The sequence below is a fragment of the Mus caroli genome, chromosome 1 (assembly GCF_900094665.2).
Source record: "Mus caroli chromosome 1, CAROLI_EIJ_v1.1, whole genome shotgun sequence".
Taxonomy (NCBI): domain Eukaryota; kingdom Metazoa; phylum Chordata; class Mammalia; order Rodentia; family Muridae; genus Mus; species Mus caroli.
Window position 1 is genome coordinate 100,464,301 of NC_034570.1, and position 7,614 is coordinate 100,471,914.

The window sequence follows — 7,614 nt, forward strand, 5'->3', positions numbered from 1 at the left end:
ACCATATACACTAATGGAGTACAAATCTAAACAGAGAATTCTCCACAGAAGAATCCCTAATGGCTGAGAAGCACTTAAAGAAATGTTCAACAGCATTTGGATGGGGATGGCGAGAGGACAAATTATAGCTACTAGTATCTCCGGGCTTATATGGTGAATCCTCCAGGATTTGCCACCGAAGGATTTAGAGTTAATATGGTTTACAAGATTAGGATTCTAGTTGTTATGCCCAACAACTGAGTTACCGTTGTTTTTGAACTAAGTTTGTGTGGTGTTTTCCTTCTCGAGGCAGTTCACCTGGGTTCTAGAGAGAAAGGTATGGCAGCAAAACATGGGTTTGCCAGGTGTGCACCACAAAGGCCGTGGATGTTTTGAATCATGGGGCTGGCATGGTAGCACCCTGCTAGTGGGAATTTAGAGCTGGGTGGAGAGAATTTGGAGCTCTGAGTCAGAGTCTTCATAAGATAAGAACTGGCTGGAGAGACCGCGGGGGCTGACCAGTAGCTGGGTGAAGAGAGGAAACATGCTATACTCGATTTTTTATTTCCCTCAACAGTACCTGCTGGTCTTTATCCTGGTTTTGAGGTCATCACCATACATGTCCTTGGCCAGATTTTTACTGGGCCTGTAGATGCTCTGAGCCATATCTTTGCCACCTTTCCAGGCCTGATCATAAACATTGTAAATTTTATCTTCTCTACCTGCAAATCCACTGGCCATACCCTGTGGAAAAATGAATGACACCAAATAAAAAGGTATAGTTATCCAAAGCTGAACCTGAATGCTTACGAGTTAATAGTTTCATCTTTACAGCTAATTATAAAACCTCAACTGCAACATTTATATAAAATAATAAACAAGTATAAACTTCTTCATACACTTTTGAGTTCTTACTTAGAGACTAAGATTAAATCAAGGTATTTGTTGTGGATAGCCCTGGTGTTGATTTTATTTTGATGCTAATTCCACTTTAGCAGGAGGGGTTGCAGACAAGGAGTGAATTACATACATAGGTGACTTCTTGTGAACCTTCTCCCCACCTTAACTTGTAAAATAAAGGCTGTAGCCAGTAATTGGACAGTGGAAGTGAAGGTGGAGCTGAAAAGTTTGGGGGAGAAGAAGAAGAGAGAGAGAGGGGTAGAGAGAAAGGAAGGAAGATGGAGGAGGAGAAAGACAATACAGATTCTGCCAGGCTTTAAATAGTCACAGGTAGGTATGTATATCATAAGAGAATAGAATGATTTGAATAACTTCTATAATCTAGGTGGGCAGCTTGTATCATTATCAATTGGCTCTGAAATTATTGTGTGAGCATCTTGTGAGTTGAGAATTTATTGATATATAAATATGGCTGTTTAATTATAACCATGACAAAGGATGCTTACCATTTCTTTTATGTTTTATTAGATATTTTCTTTATTTACAATTCAAATGCCACCCCCTTTCCAAGTTTCATCTCAGAAAATCCCCTCTCCTCTCCCTGCTCCCCCAGCTCCCCAACCCACCCACTCTGTCTCTCTGTCCCTGGCATTCCCTATACTGGGCATAGAACCTTTGCAGGACAAAGGGCCTCTCCTCCCATTGATGACCCACTAGGCCATCCTCTGCTACATATGCAGTTGGAGCCATGAGTGCCACCATGTGTTTTCTTTGATTGGTGGTTTAGTCCCAGGGAGCTCTGGAGGTATTGGTTAGCTCATATTGTTGTTCCTTCTATAGGGCTGTAGACCCCTTCAGCTCTTTGGGTACTTTCTCTGGCTCTTTTATTGGGGGCCCTGTGTTCTGTCCAATGGATGACTGTGAGCATCCACTTCTGTATTTGCCAGGCACTGGCAGAGCCTCTCAGCAGACAGCTATATCAGGATCCTGTCAGCAAAATCTTGTTGGCATCTGCAATAGTGCCTGGGTTTGGTGGTTGTTTATGGGATGGATCCCAGGTGGGGCAGTCTCTGGATGGTCTTTTCTTCAGGCTCTACTCTGAACTTTGTCTCTGTAACTCCTTCCATGGGTATTTTGTTCCCCCTTCTAAAAAGAAGCGAAGTATCCACACTTTGCTCTTCTTTCTTCTTGAGTTTCATGTGTTTTGCAAATTGTATTTTGGCTATTCTGAGTTTCTGGGCTAACATCCACTTATCAGTGAGTGTATATCATGTGTGTTCTTTTGTGATTGGGTTACCTCACTCAGGATGATATCCTCTAGATCCATCCATTTGCCTAAGAATTTCATGAATTAATTGTTTTTAATAGCTGAGTAGTACCCCATTGTGTAAATGGTCTATATTTTCTGTATCCATTCCTCTGTTAAGGGACATCTGGGTTCTTTCCAGCTTCTAGCTATTATAAATAAGGCTGCTATGAACATAGTGGAGCATGCATCTTTATTACAAGTTGGAGCATCTTCTGGGTATATGCCCAGGAGAGGTATTGTTGGATCTTCCGGTAGTACTAAGTCCAATTTTCTGAGGAACCACCAAACTGATATCTAGAGTGGTTGTACCAGTTTGCAATCCCACCAGCAATGGAGGAGTGTTCCTCTTTTTCCACATCCTCGCCTCATCTGCTGTCACCTGAATTTTTGATCTTAGTCATTCTGACTGGTCTGAGGTGGAATCTCTGGGTTGTTTTGATTTGTTTTTCCCTGATGATTAAGGATGTTGGACATTTTTTTAGGTGCTTCTTAGCCACTTGGTATTCCTCAGTTGAGAATTCTTTGTTTAGCTCTGTACCCCATTTTTAATAGGGTTATTTGGTTTTCTGGAGTCCAACTTCTTGAGTTCTTTATAGATATTGGATATTAGCCCTCTATCGGATTGGTAAAGATCTTTTCCCAATCTGTTGGTTTCCTTTTTGTCTTTTTGACAATGTCCTTTGCCTTACAGAAGCTTTGCAATTTCATGAGGTCTCATTTGTCCCATTTGTCTATTCTTGATCTTACAGCACAAGCCATTGGTGTTCTGTTCAGTAATATTTTCTCTATGTGCCTATCTTCAAGGCTCTTCCTCACTTTCTCCTCCATACATTTCAGTGTATCTGGTTTTATGTGGAGTTCCTTGATCTATTTAGACTTGAGCTTTGTACAAGGAGATAAGAATGGATCAATTTGCTCTCTTGCCTTCTTGCTTCTGCTCTGTCCTCTCCCTCCTGCTCCCTCCTCTTCCCATCCGTACCCCCACCTCCAGTGCTCATGGCCACCCTCTACCTCTCTGTTCTCTCTCTCTGCCTGTCTCCTGTCTCTGTCTCTACTACCCTCTCAACTCCCTTTACCATAAATAGAGAATAAACTCTGTTCTATACTAAAAAAAGAAAAAAAAAAGGATCAATTCGAATTCTTCTAAATGCTAACCATGAGTTGAACCAGCACCATTTGTTGAAATGCTTTCTTTTTTTTTCCACTGGATGGTTTTAGCTCCTTCATCAAAGATCAAGTGTGGGTTCATTTCTGGGTCTTTAATTCTATTCCATTGATCTACTTGTCTCTTGTACCAGTATCAAGCAATTTTTAATCACAATTGCTCTGTAGTACAGCTTGAGGTCAGGGATGGTGATTCCACCAGAGGTTCTTTTATTGTTGAGAATAGTTTTAGCTATCCTTGGTTTTTTGTTATTCCAGATAAATTTGCAAATTTCTCTTTCTCTCTGAAGAACTGAGTTGTAATTTTGATGTCAGAGCTAAGTGACAAGAAGGGGTCAAGGGAGGATGCATGCATCTCACTGACAAGGGGAAATGGAATAGAAACTTGGATGGACAGGGTGGGTAGAGGACTGGACAGGACTGGGGATTTAGATGGAAACAAGTAGAATGAGGTTGATGGAGGAAGGAGGGAGAGAATACTAGGAGAGACTATGGAAAAATCGCTGGCATCTATGGAGGTAACCTTTATTTTGCTAAGACAACTAGCAGAGGGGAATATGGAGCCTGAACTGGCCATCTCCTGTAACCCGCAAGACTTCCAATGAAGGCATTGGGACACCAATCCAGGTATAAAACTTTTGAATGGACCATGAAATGCCTATAAAAGAAAACATTTAATTGGGACTTGGTAACAGTTTCTGAGGGTTAGTCCATTATCATCATGGTTAAAAGCATGATGGACTCCAGGTATACATGCTGCTTGAGAAGCAGCTGAGTTCTACTTCTGATCTGCAGGCTTCAGGAAGAGTATGGCATACTAGGCTTAGCTTTAACATCTGAAACCTAGAAATCCACCACAGTATTTCCTTCCACAATGTCACACCTACTCCATGCCCCATAATAGTGCCACTTCTTTTGAGTCTGTGGGGGCTATTTTTGTTCAAATCACCATAGCCAGTAATTGGAGTAAATCTAGATGTCCTTCACCACATGAATGGACAATGAAAATATAAGACATTTACACAATTCAGTATTACCCAGCTGTTGTAAAAAAAAAAAAATGACATCATAAAATTTGAAGGCAAATGGATGGAACTAAAAAAAATTATCCTGAGCAAGGTAACCAGGCCCAAAGATAAATATGGCATGTATGTATTCACTTATAAGGATATAGTAGCTTTTAAGTAAATGATAATCAAGCAAAAAACAAAACAAAACAAAACAGCAACCAACCAACCAACAAAAAATCTAGAGAGAGGAGGGCATCTGGGACTAATGGAGTTATCTCCCTGATAGGGGGAGATAGAATAGATTGTATGGGTAGATTGGGGTTTTGTGGGGACAGAAGCATGGCTAGGAATAGAGTATCATGTTTGGAGGAGATGGGGTAAGGGAGATAATATTGGGAGAGAAAGCCGGGCATGGTGGCGCATGCCTTTAATCCCAGCACTCAGGAGGCAGAGACAGGTGGATTTCTGAGTTCAAGGCCAGCCTTGGTCTACAAAGTGAGTTCCAGGACAGCCAGAGCTATATAGAGAAACCCTGTCTCAAAGAAAAAAAAAAAAAGTATTGGAAGAGAAAACTGGATGGGGTGATTTGAAAACCTAGTATAGTGGGAAAATGTAAACTTCCTGTAATCTATGAAGGTGATCCTAATAAGGCCTTTAAAGGGAGAATATGGAATCTCAACTATCCATGTCTTATAGCATTATCCAAGGTTTCTAGTGGTGAGACTAGTGAGTATATAATTGAATTGTTGGCTAAAGCTGTCCCATGGAAAGTCTAAAACAACCCAGGCTAAGGCAGAAAGCTCCTCTCCACAAAATGACAGCAGGGCACTGTCAGTCACAGTCAGTGACTAATACTGTTGGTATTAGTGCCAAGGACAACTCCCATACGACTCATTGACCATGGAGAAGTGGAGCTGGTGGCAACACAGAACCCTTACCCTTATGTTATTACAGTCTGTACTGGCTAGTTTTGTGTCAACTTGACACAGCTGGAGTTATCACAGAGAAAGGAGCCTCCCTTGAGGAAATGTCTCCATCAGATCCAACTGTAAGGCACTTTCTCAATTATTGATCAAGGAGGGAAGGCCCCCTGTGGGTGGGACCATCTCTGGGCTGGTAGTCTTGGGTTATATAAGAGAGCAGGCTGAGCAAGCCAGGGGAGGCAAGCCAGTAAGGAACATGCCTCCATGGCTTCTGCATCAGCTCCTATTTCCTTACCAGCTTGAGTTCCAGTCCTGACTTCCTTGGTGATGAACAGCAATGTGGAAGTGTAAGCCGAATAAACCCTTTCCTCCCCAACTTGCTTCTTGGTCATGAGGTTTATGCAGGAATAGAAACCCTGACTAAGACACAGTCTTTTTGGTGCAGAAAAGTACTATGCAGGCTACAAAGAGAGAATCATGGACAGCAAACCAGCCACAAAACCTTTAACTTAAAATCTGCCCTGTCTGCAAAGTATGCTAGGGCAATGGTAGAAAAACATGTGTGGGAGTGACTGACCAATAGCTAAGATATTCATCTAAAATATCTAAGATTTGATCAAAGGCCCACTCCAGTAGAGGAAACCCTCACATGAAACTGCTTGAGTGACCAAGAATCAGAGACTTCATACCCAGAGATAAATCGTAAGGACTATTAATGATATTCTGCTATATTAATAGGTTAGTGTCTTATCCAGTCATATTCAAAGAGGCTTCTTCTGGTATCAGATGGGAACATGTGCAAAGACCCATAGCTAGACATTATGTGGAGAATCTAAATTGGAGTTCTCCATCAAATCCCTCCTCTCAAAGGTCAGAGAATCCTGTGAAAGAAGAGGAGGAATGATTGAAAATGACAGAGAGGTTGCAGGACACCAAGAGAGCAAGGCCTTCTGAACCAACTGAGAAAGTTTTTATGAACTCACAGGCCTACATGAGCCTGTATCAGATTTTCTGCATATATATTATAGCGATTATTAGCTTAGTATTTTTATGAAACTCCTGCCAGATCCAGTGGGTCTCTGGCTCCTGTGGCTGCTCTTGGGGCTCTGTTACTCCTTTTGGGGTGCCTTGTTCAACTTTGATTTGAGAAAATAAATTTATTCTGATTTTGATATCAATTTGAGCAATTTACCTAACAATGTTCTGTTATTTAATATTTTAATTTAATTTAATTATGACAGTTTATCGTTCTATGCTTTATTTCTGTTGTGACATAAGGTCTCACCATGTAATAGAAGAAAGCTTTAAGCAACAGTCATCTGTCTTAACCTCTTGAGTGCAAGAATTTTAGACATGTGCATCTACACTTGGCTATTTCACCATATTGTACCCACCAAATAGCATCGTAAACAGCACATTTTTGTGAATGTTTAAACTTAATAATTACTGTTAGTAATTCAGAAAATCATTCATGTTAAAGCAAATATATTAATAAATAAATAAATAAATGGTATAATTTTTTTAAAATTTAAAATTATTCCAGATTCCACATGTCCCAACTAATACATCTAACCTACACCCTCCAGGCTTTCATGACCCTGAACAGCTATGGTAAAACAACTCTCCTTGTGGGATAACAAATGAGCATTCAGCTTCATTTAGTTCTAGTCGTAGTGATTTCTACTTCTTTACAACTTAGGTAGTTGAGAGAAAATATGTTGTATATTATTTACTATGCTACAAAATTTTTAAGCAGAGATGTTTGTAGATTAACTGTTATGCAATATTTGTAAAAACTGAAGAAACTTTTTCTCTTTCTGATAGCTTGAGAGTAATATTTTGTGACATAAGACTATATGAATTACATTTATGGATTAAAATAGTCCTTGTTTCTTATTTGTTATCATATAAAATATAAGGAGTTACCCTTGCTTTCAAAGTGTATCAATATATTGCAATTGGCACACCTCTTTATGTGCTGGTTTCTAGTTGTTATTCTGCATTAATCATTTATTTTTCTTTTTTCACACAAATTCTCTTCCTTTGCTTAGTTGGTTAATCTGCCTAGCATTACCTTTCACATGATCTCTACATGATCCATGTATGATAGCTTACATAAAAGTTCTGTCTTAGATAATGACAGTACTTTTCTCTTTAGAGCGTTGAGCTCTTAAGAATCCATTTTCCACATGGGCATAGAGCCAACATTTGGGAGAGAAGGCTGAGGGAGAGAGGTTACCACGCAGGCAAGATTAAGTGCAGATAAACAGAGACAGTCTATGATTTTAGAGCTTTATTATAGAAAGGCAGGGGGAAAGAGAGAGAGAGA